General features: G+C 53.2%; 1 non-coding gene and 1 pseudogene across 1 annotated transcript; both read right to left on the bottom strand.

Annotated features, from left to right (window-relative positions):
- Positions 1-643: 643 nt before the first annotated feature.
- On the bottom strand, positions 644-725 carry TRNAS-AGA (transfer RNA serine (anticodon AGA)). The gene has a single exon. It is a non-coding gene; the product is annotated as a tRNA-Ser (tRNA).
- Positions 726-4,690: 3,965 nt separating this feature from the next.
- LOC142016226 (small nucleolar RNA U3) lies at positions 4,691-4,890 on the bottom strand (annotated as a pseudogene).
- Positions 4,891-11,052: the final 6,162 nt, after the last annotated feature.

Genomic DNA, 11,052 nt, shown 5'->3' with positions numbered 1-11,052 from the left:
CCACGCAATGCATTGTGGGTATGCAAAGGAGCATCACTGACTCTGCCCCAGAGAGCAGAGGAGCCGGGGTGTCCCAGCTGTGGCAGCTGCCCCTAGAACAGGGGTGATGACAGTTTTTATGCTGTGCCCCCTTTTTGGCCCTGCACTGAGCTGGTCCCCACAACCTGTGGGAGAACCATAGGAAGGGATGCTGGCCTGTGTCTGGTTCTGTAGATCAGTCTATTGCTGTTGGGGCAGACAGGAGATTGTGACTTTCATTCCCCTTGGGCAAGTGTCTGTCCCTTTCCCAGCTGTGTACTGCACAGCTCAGGAGCTGGGAGAGACCAGAGCCCCTGAGCCAGCCTTGGGAACAGGCCCTTCCCTTAGAGGCAGCTGCCCTATCTCTGGCTGCAGATGAACCAGGGCTGCCCAGTCCTTGCCAGGGCATTAAACAGGTGAGTGTCACACTGTCAGGCTGACGTAGGAGACAGGCTGGGACCAGCAGCAGCCAGAGCAGTGACCATGCCCCAGGGTCAGCATTTCCCCCACGCACAGACTCCCCTGGCCTCTTCCACACACTGGTCACAGACAGCCCCTGCGCAGTGTCTCAGGGCCTGTACTGCATTATTGTCCTGGTTCCAGGATGTGGCTAAAACACAGCCCTCGCTGTGAGCAGGATTTGAACCTGCGCAGGGAAACCCTATTGGATTTCTAGTCCAACGCCTTAACCACTCGGCCATCACAGCTGTGAGCTTGTCTCTGCCCCGCACGCCAGAGGCCCTGGTGAATGCTCGGTGGGCCGAGGCTGGTCAGGAACACTGACAGACAGCTGGGGGGGTTTGCTGCCCTCCCCTTTCCTCAGCCCCGGCCCCGGCAGTGTCCCTGGAAGCTGTGTGCTTGGGCGGCTGCTCAGGAGAGATGCAGGTGCTGCCCGGCTAATTAGCAGAGCCCCACAGGCAGCAGCCGGTGTTTCTCTTGGAGGTGCACATCTGCACAGGCCTTGGTGCACAGAACAAAATGTATTCTATGTCCCCAGGGAACATTCGAGGGACCTGTGGCCCTCGGGCAGCAGATGGTGGGGGAGGGGGATCATTCTGCCCCAGTGAAAGTTCCATGGGGCAATCCATGGCCAGTGACCACAGCCCTGTATCCCCCAGAGCCCCCTTCAACCCATCTGAGGTGTGTCAGGAGCTCAGCCAGGGGACGCAGACAAGGGCCCCTCCTGGAGTGAGACGGAGTTTAAGGACTTCTGACACTGGGGAATGAGGAGCTGCTGCTCCACATGACTGGCTGGTGCCAGGATGCTGCAGCCTTCAGCCACCTGTTCTCTGGCCTGAGCTCCGAGGGTCACCCCACCTGAGCAGCTGAACTACTGGGGAGAAAAGTGAAGGAACTGTGGCAGGCCAACTGCCAGGCCCAGGATGACGTCAGCCACTCGAGGGGCAGTGGCCGCTACTTGCCCCACTTCCAGGAGCTCAACGGCCTCCTGGGACCCAAGGAGGCAGCACTGACCCTCCATGTCCTACAAACCACCAGGTCAGATGGCGCTTGCCAGGGGGCTGCAGGAGGTGTCAGGACCAGTATCAGGCAGCAGCTCCCACCCAACAGGCAGGGAACAGAAGCCCAGAGCCATGACAGGGGTTCCAGCAATGGGGACCTCATCATCTCTGTGTCCTGAGAGGTCTCCATCTGGGCCCCCTCCACCTGGGCCTCCCCTGAATTCCTCTAGGGACACCAAGGTCGGTTTCATGCATGTTGGACGCCTGGCACAAGGGGAGGGGAGGCCAGCAGTGGCCCACTCACACAGCCACCAGCTCCAGTCTGGATGCACCCCACATGGCTGTGCTCCCTGAGCCTCAATGGGGGCCTCATGCAACACTCTGCACCTGCCCCTGAGGACAGCACCACAGGCTGCATGCCCAGGGAGGGAGGCTGAGCTACACTGCATATGTCCCACCCTCGCAGGGACCCCCCAGCCACACAGATCCCTCAGGGACCCCGGGCCAGATGGGGGGACAAGGTGGAGTGGGGCACACAGCCCCCAGGGCCAGGTCATGGTACTGATGGCCTTTCCCTGGGTCCCCTTCTGTCTCCAGAGCTGCACCATCCAGGGGCCAGACAAGGCCTGTACACAAGCCAGAAAGGCCCACACCAGAGGGCGAGGGGGCTGGAACTGCACCCCTAAGAGCGCCCACATGGGGCCAGTGCTGGGGCATGTGCTGGTGCCACTGTGGGGAGGAGGAAGCTGCTGCTGTCACTGCTCACACCACCCTGCAGGACATGACTGCTGTCATGCAGGAGAGGCTGGTGATGGAGCAGGAGGCCTGGGGGTGGGTGGCAGGCAGCCTGGACACCCTCACACAGGCTGTGACCACGTGCCTGGCTCAGCCTCCCACCCCATCACCAGTCCCTCCCACAGCCCCTGCAGCTCCTCCCTCCACATGTCCCTCAGAGTGCCCCACAGTTCCCCCCACCTCCCCACCCACAGTCACTGACATTGCTGCCCTGCTCCCCCCAACCTTCCCCCATCCCCTCCCTCCCTTCCTGTAGCCCCCAGTGAGCCCAAGCCTGAGCCCACTGGACCCCTTCCTTGTCCCTACCTCCTGATGGTCCCAGCTTCATCCCACCCTTCTGAGAATATGGACTGTGGCCTCCCACCCGCTCCCCAGAGCCCTTTCTGAGTTCTGTTACCCCACCCCCTCTCCAAGACCTCCTCTAAGTTCCATTGCCCCCACTGCCCACCCCAGGACCCCAATTGTCTATAGTCCCCCATCCCTCTTGTTAATCGTTTACACTTCTGTTTATGCAGTTTGGAATCCATTGCCAGAGTTTCATGAAATACTTTCCTTAGCAACACTCCCTGTCCCTGGTGTCTATTGGGAGGCGGGGAGGGTATGGGAGTGTTGTGGGGGGGTGTTGATAGTGAGAGTTGGGTGCGTGGGAAGGGAGTTGTGGTGGTGGCTGGATGTTGGGGGGTCACATAGGCCCCCGCACAAAGGCCTCCCAGAGGAACTTCCTGACCTGCACCCTGACCCTCTGTGCCTGACAGCATGGGAAAGCAGCCAGCTGCTTGGAGCTGTGGCCAGACCCAAAACCCACCCCTGCATGAACGGCTCTTGCTTTACCTCCACGGTGTTGTGGAGGGAGCAGCATGTACCCACCAAATCTGGTACATTGCGCGGGATGACCTCCAGTATCCTGAGGGGGCCCTGAAAGTGCCTTTCAGCCACCTAATATTGGAAGCCCAGTTTAGGAACTAAATAAAAATGTCCTGGCTGGGCTCAGTGTGTCCCCTGTAGGGCCACATCAGCCACTCATGCAAGGGGTAAATGGCATTGGGCATTATATCGGGGGGCTAGTGGTGTCCCCATTTGGTAGCTCCCAGGTTGGGATGGATGTCTTCTCCTGCATGCTGCAGCAGAGCCATGAGTTGGAAGATACGGGCATTGTGGGCTCACCCAGACAAACCCACACAGAATGCCATAAATTGCCCCTTTGTGTCCACGCAGGTCTGGAGCACCCCAACATGGTACCCCTTGCAATTGATGAAGATGCCTGTGCTGCATTCTGGGGCCTGGATAGCAATGTGGGTCCCATCCAGAGCTCTGAAGCACTTGGGGAAGTCCAGCTTCTCAGCCCCCATTAGGGTGACTTGCAGATCCCAGACACAGACAACCCAGTAAAGTAGGTTGTTTTTGATTGCCCAGAAGACCTGAATGGTGTGTGGGGAGAACATGTCCATGTATGCGTGGTGGGGTGCTCCATGCATCCCCTTCCCCTCCCCCCACCTGGCCCCAGCCACCCCACGCTGTCCCTCTCCCCTGTCTCTGAGGGTCCCCCTTGCCTGGTAGCCCTCCTCCCCATGGTGGGGAGGTGCCCCAAGCATGCCCTACCTCCAGCAGAACAGCCGCAATGGTGGCCCTGCCCACCCCCAATTGATAGTCTATTTCGATGAATAACGTCTATACGTCCTCCAGGGCCAGCAACGTCAATGTTCAACTTCGACGTTGCTCAGCCCAACATCGAAATAGGCGCAGCGAGGGAACGTCTACACGTCAAAGTAGCACACATCGAAATAGGGATGCCAGGCACAGCTGCAGACAGGGTCACAGGGCGGACTCAACAGCAAGCCTCTCTCTTAAAGGGCCCCTCCCAGACACAGTTGCACTAAACAACACAAGATACACAGAGCTGACAACTGGTTGCAGACCCTGTGCCTGCAGCATAGATCCCCAGCTGCCGCAGAAGCAGCCAGAAGCCCTGGGCTAAGGGTTGCTGCCCACGGTGACCATAGAGCCCCGCAGGGGCTGGAGAGAGAGCATCTCTCAACCCCCCAGCGGATGGCCGTCATGGAGGACCCAGCAATTTCGACGTTGCGGGACGCGGATCGTCTACACGGTCCCTACTTCGACGTTGAACGTCGAAGTAGGGCGCTATTCCTATCCCCTCATGAGGTTAGCGACTTCGACGTCTCGCCGCCTAACGTCGAAGTTAACTTCGAAATAGCGCCCGAAGCGTGTAGACGCGACGGGTGCTATTTCGAAGTTGGTGCTGCTACTTCGAAGTAGCGTGCACGTGTAGACGCAGCTTAAGAAACAGAAACTTTTAAACACCATTTTCACTCTCTCTGCTCCTGAACATTTCATGCAAAAGCAGCTAACGCAATTCTCCCCACTTTAAAAAGTTCTTTTAAACTTTACAATAAAAACCAACCACTCAGACTAGGTTCTCTTCTTCTTGCTTCCAAAAGAAAACAAGAACAATCATCAAGAACAAACAGCGGCACTACCTGCTTACCTCATGCTCCGAAGAGAACACTTCAATTCATCATCATGGTTGGCAAGACCATGAACACCCACATGCACTTCTCTAACTACACACTACAGAAATGATCCCTAAAAGTACAGTCTTAAACACATACTCCTCAGCTGCACACCCAGCAGAACAGGCACAAGCTTCCTGCCCATGCGGAACGTTTTCAAACAGCCGCTTCCACCCTCCTCCAACTAAGGGACAAAAGTCTAAAACCAACCACCCCTTTCACTGAAGCCCAATTCACCTGCTTTGGGACGCAGTGTATCACAGGTGGTTGCATGTGGCTGTTTGCAGACACACCCCTCCTGATTAGCATACAGCGCCCTTTGGAGTCAATCAAACCCTCTCCCTTTTACTTCCCCAATCTGCCACTTTTCTTACAGGCTCTCATGTGACAGGTATCAGGCACAGAGGACTCTGACAGGTTAGTTCCTTCTGGCCAGCTGTGCAGGTGATGTAAAAGGAAAGTAGAGAGGCACTGAAATCAACAGGCACCAATTGAAATGAAAACAAAAAAGCAGTAAGTAGCATTTTAAAGACTAACAAAATAATTTATGAGGTGAGCTTTGGTGGGACAGACCCACTTCTTCAGACCAGAGCCAGCCCAGAACAGACTCAATATTTTAGACACAGAGAACCAAAAACAGTAAGCAAGGTTGACAAATCAGAAAAAAACTATCAATGTGAGCAAATAAGAGAGCAGAGTGGCAGGGCGGGATGAGGGTCAAGAATTAGATTAAACCAAGTATGCAAAAGAGCCCCTATAATGTCCCAGAAAATTCGCATCCTGGTTGAAACCAAGTGTTACTGTGTGGAATTAGAATATGAAAGAGAGTTCAGCAGTTTCTCTTTCCAAAGCAGACTGAAAATTCTTTTTCAATAAGACGCAATCTCTTCACTCATTAACAGAATGGCCCACTCCATTAAAATGTAGACTAACTGTTTTGTGGATCAGGAGTGTTTTGATGTCTGTTTTGTGCCCATTAACTCTTTGTCACGGAGAGTTTGAAGTCTGTCCAATATACAAAGCACCCGGGCATTGTTGGCACATGATGGCATAAATGATGTTAGCAGAGGAACATGAGAATGTGCCTGTGATTCTGTGAATAATCTGGTTAGGTCCAGTGATGGTATCTCCAGAATAGATATGTGGGTAAAGCTGGCAGTGGGCTTTGTTGCAAGGAAAAGTCCCAGAACTGGTGTTCCTGCGGGATAGACTGTAGATATTGGTCAGAATGCTCGTAAGGTTGGGAAGTTGTCTGGAGAAGAGAACAGGCCTGTCACCAAGGGCCTTCTGGAGTGTGGCATCCCGATTAAGGAGAGGTTATAAGTCTTTGACAATGCATTGCAGTGGTTTGAGTTGGGGGCTGTAGGTGATGACCAGTGGTGTTCTGTTCTTGGCTTTTTTGGGCCTGTCTTGGAGTTGCTGGTCTCTGGGTATTCGTCTGGTCCTGTCAAGTTTTTTTTTTTATTTCTCCTGGTGGGAAATTCAAGTTTATGAATATTTTGTAGAGATCTTGTAGTTTTTGGTCTCTGTCAGTTGGATCAGAGCAAATGCGATTATATCTAAGGGCTTGACTGGAAACAATGGATCTCGTTATGTGTGCAGGATGGAAGCTAGAAGCGTTTAGGTAAGTATAGCGATCAGTGGGTTTCCGGTACAGTGTGGTACTGATCAGACCAGCCTTGATTAGTACTGCAGTGTCCAGGAAATGTATCTCTTGCGTGGAGTAATCGAGGCATAAGTTGATGGTGGGGTGGAGATTGTAAATTCTCTGTGGAATTCTTCTAGAATCTCTATACCATGAGTCCAAATCATAAAGATGTCATCAAGGTATCTTAAGTAGACGAGGGCTAATAGGGGATGAGAGCTGAGGAATCGTTGTCACTTCCACAGCTAGGTCAGTGCAGGGCAGCTGACGTTAACCTAATGGTGTAATATAGACAAGGTCTTTGTCTCACTTCCCAGGTGGTGTTTCCAATTCAGCCGAAGCTGGTGGTGGTGGTCGTATTTGGCTAAAATCAAGGCAACTCATCTTTTAGGCTCTTGTGGACCCAGCTCAGGCATCCTGATGCTCATGGTCTTCCGGCCCCAAATGGTGAAAGCCTGGTCTGTGCCCTTTGCCTTGGGCTGGAAATATTATTTACTAAGCGATGATCCGGCTCTTTCTGGCCCAACCCAATCTGATGAGGACATTTTTCAGGGCTGGGATGAAAATGGTGTCGGGTCCCAGGAGTTGGGGGTCAATGTTCCCTCTGACCTTTTCCATGCAGGTGTGGAATGCATTTTATGCACACTCGTGTCTGAGCAAATGTGCACCATCAGTAGAAACAAGAAACCGAGCTGGGGATGCTCTGCTAACGGGCTGGGGAGCATTGGAAACTCTGCTGAGCACTCACACGAGCCCACCGCTTACAGGGAACACCGACGGCGGCTGCAGCACAAAGATGGAACTTGCTCAAGTAGGTGATTTTTCTCCCCAAGTCTCTTTTTGTAAGGCAGCAAAAAGGGAACTGTGGCTGGGACCCCCCAGTCGTTTGTCTGCCAACTAGGCCTGATTTGGGACAGAACAATTTTGGTGACTTAACATAGAGTCTTGGCCAGGGGCCTGAGACAGGGGAGCGTAAGAGGGGGAGCAGCAGAAGGCGCTGCTGGAGAGGTGCCAGTGAGTGCACTGTGGTTTGGTGGCAGTGAAGTGAGTTCGCTGGGTGTTTGCCGTTTGATGCTGATTGCAGGTGATTTCTGTGATGGTGTCAGGTGGGATTGTGTGTCTGGGAGGGTTTGATCCCTTGTTCCCTTGGTTGCCTTTGATCAGCCTGAGGCTCAGCCTGCCCCTGTGTGGCTAAGGAGGGGGAAGGCCTGAGCTGGGTGAGCAGCTTTAAAAGCCAGAGGCAGAGCAATAGGGGAGGGATGGAAACAGGGAAGTGTAAAAGGGAGTTTGATGGGCTCAAGTTAATGCCTTTGGCTCTTTCTGAGCCCCTTGATGCTATTGAAATCTCCACAGCAGTTCCCATCCCCTGTGTGAGCAGAGAGGGACTCAGCCTGTTTTCTTTTCTCCCTTCCCTTCCACACCCCCAGGGCGTTGCAGGCACCACAGACAGGTGTGTGTCTCCCTCCCCTTCCCGTGGCATCATTCTGGCCACAGGCTGAGACCAGCCAACTAACCCAAGGCTCAGCTACCAGGTGGGGCTGGTGACACAGCTCCTGTGCTGCATTACAGAGCTGGTATTCATGCAGTTCTCAGAGCAGAGAAGAGAAGCCTGGTGCAGATGGTGGGTGTTGGCCCCTTGACTGTGTGGTCACACTGCCAGAGTGGGAGGTTCACCTTCACTCTCCCGAGAGGTTCATATCTGAATTCTGCCTCACTCTTGCCCCTGATCTAACAGAAATCCAAAGCAACCACTGGTGCGCTGTTCGGTGAGGCATTGAATCAAGGACAGTTCAGCATGTGGAGAAAGCCACTCGCCTCAGGAAATGGATCTGAACCCACCTTTCCTTCTGGAGGCCAGAACATCCAGGGAAAGGAAAGACAGTATTTTACATCTGGCACCTTAGACCACGCAGCCATCCCGACACTGCTGGAAAGAATGCTCTTGAGCCACTAATTTTCTTTAATATTTTATGAGTCAGGCAGACAGTTTCCATACGCAACTGTAGCACAACTCTTTCAACACCAAACAGCCATTCTTCAGCACAGCAGGTTTTTATACACAGTCACCCTGACCTAATGCTGGGACGTGCTTTGACTTTAGCTGAAAAGAAATGGATGAAGGAGAAAATGCCAGTTTCCCACCCTGAGGGTTGGAATTCTTCTATCATCATCTTTGCTAAATAGGTGGCAACCAAGCACCCAAGTGATGGGAGCTCTTATTGGCTCATATTCTCCCCCATCCTTAGATATTAAAGTTTCATGAAAGGAAAAAAATAACCAATGAGGAAGAAGGCAGAGCTCTTAAGGAATCTTCCAGAAATGAGCTGGCCCCACAGAAGAGGAAGCAGGACTGTTTCTACCTGGCTTAGAACAAGCAATTATTTACAAGTTCAACCAATGTGCTAACCACGACACTGCAGAAAATACACACTGGTGTTTTGGTGCTTTTATGAAGTGTTCACAGGAGCCAGTGCATCAGCAAGTTTCCCTTCGAAGAACGGGCAAGCAAAGGGCACGAAGAACTTCTAAAAACTTCATCAGTAGCAGTGGTGCAACAGCTTCTCCAATTTGCCTTTTTCACAAGGAGGAGAAACAGAGACAAACCTTCCAACCAACAATGTTCATATCTGCTCAATGTTTCCTGCCACCGCCCAGGGACCCCTTCAACAAACCAGGAAAGCAAAATGCAAGACCCTCAATGGATTCTCTTCTTGCCATTGGTTGCACCCACAGCACTTAGGAGAGGCAGACGTGGTGTTCCCAGGCTCCATCCCCAGTGCACAGGAGGTCCAGCAGCACAGTCACAGCCCTGCCAGGCCCAGGAGAGGGAGCAGATGCAAACAAGCCCTAAAGGCAGAGTGCAGCGTGTAAGCTGGGGGAGAGAAGAGTCAGTTATACACAAGCAGCCGGTCCTCTGGTGTAAAGCACAGAGCTCAGGACTCTGCCTCTTGCAATCTGAGTTAAACTCCTCAGTAGGACTGCCTCAGTGTCCCTTCCTCACAGCAGTGCAGGCTTGTTCCACCTTTACTGCTCTCCCCAGCTCTGAGCCCCTGCACAGGTAATGGCGCACAAGCTGCCTGCTTCAGTGACTGCTCCGCTCCTGTCCCCAGCATGTGCAAAAGCTTTCTCCCAATAGCACGTATGTTCCATACTGTTCAGGGGGTCACCGTCATGCCTGCCCTGCAGACAGCCACAGACACCCCAGCCAGGCTGCCACCTCCCCTCCGGCAGCCCCAGGTTTATTTAACACAAACCATCACCTTCCCCTTCTCAATGACACTTTTCCCATCACACTTTTGAACTCTCCATCTCTTGTCCTTGTGTAAGTGAGTCGGATGAGCACCGAGCTCCACATTTCTCACCGTCCCCTGGATAATCATAGCTCATGTACATGCCCAGTGCACAGCTGGAGCGAATGCAGAAAGCCCTGAAGCTGCAGAGCACTGAAGGGGGACAGTCAGCTGGGGAAAAGTTTTCTTCTCTCGTCCTTGGGCAGGTGAGGATAGAAATGAAGAGAAGAAAATCCTCTGCCACACTCCAAAGAGGATGGAATTATCCATTTGTACTGTCTTTGCTTCCACCAAATCGGAGAACAAGAACAGCCGTGTGCTACCAAAGGCCAAAACATCAGTGCAAGCTGGGAGAGACCTGCTGTATTGGCTGAGAAAATCAATATCAAGGCAAGAAAGAAACTGCCTAGGAGGGGATGTGATGTGAACCCCTGACACTGGGGGAGGGTGGAAGCCTTCTCACCATGTACCAGAGGTTTCAGTCACTACCCCAATTTACCTCACAGTCTGCTGCCCAGCAGATGGAGTCAAGGGTGTATAAGTGTACGTGTGTATAAGTGTGTATAAGTGTGTTGCAAAAAGTCCAGGTCTCCTCAGGGTCTCTCACAACTACTGAGATGGAAACACAGGTAATATCAGGAAATTCTATGATATAAGTCACTGATAGCAACTTCAGTTCCCAATTCCCTCTCCTCCAGCCCAAAGACAGCTCTCTGGCGTAAACCGCCCTTAGGATTTAGCCTCACTGTCCGTTAACCCCTTCCCCTCGGTCCCAAGTGGCCCCAGTTCCCCAGCGGGGGCTGCCCTGCAGAAGGGTTTAGTACCTCACAGGAAGTGCCCCACACCAGCTCTCCTTTGACACTGGAGAGTTTGCCTCTGTTCCCGCACTGAGAGATCCGTTATTTCCTTACAGCCTCTCCTGCGCCAGGAAGGCTTCACGGGCTGAATGACGAGTGTGTCAGGAAAGTGCCAATCAAATTAGCCAGTGATTCAATTTAAATGTAAGACTGAATTTCCCGCCCTTGTGCTCCTGGGCAGCCTCCTCTGTGGGCAGCACCGTGTGAGCGCGGTGAGCCCAGGGTCCGTCACAGACCACACAGATGGGGCTTTGATCCTTTACACAGAACAGTTTCAGAGCCTCCTGGTGCTCCCCACACACCCCGTCCCCTCCGGCTCCCTTCACTGCCAGCAAACTCAGCCCTCTGAGCAGTTCCACTACATTTGCAGCTGCCTGTTGGGCCGGAGGTGTCTCTGCCACACAGTCTCTCTGCACTGAGGGCAGGAGGGGGCTGGATCGGGCCCCCCCCCAGCACTGG

The sequence above is a fragment of the Carettochelys insculpta genome, chromosome 7, assembly GCF_033958435.1.
Source record: "Carettochelys insculpta isolate YL-2023 chromosome 7, ASM3395843v1, whole genome shotgun sequence".
Lineage (NCBI taxonomy): Eukaryota > Metazoa > Chordata > Testudines > Carettochelyidae > Carettochelys > Carettochelys insculpta.
Note: the sequence above shows the minus strand (reverse complement) of the source record. Positions and strands in the feature narration are given on the sequence as shown.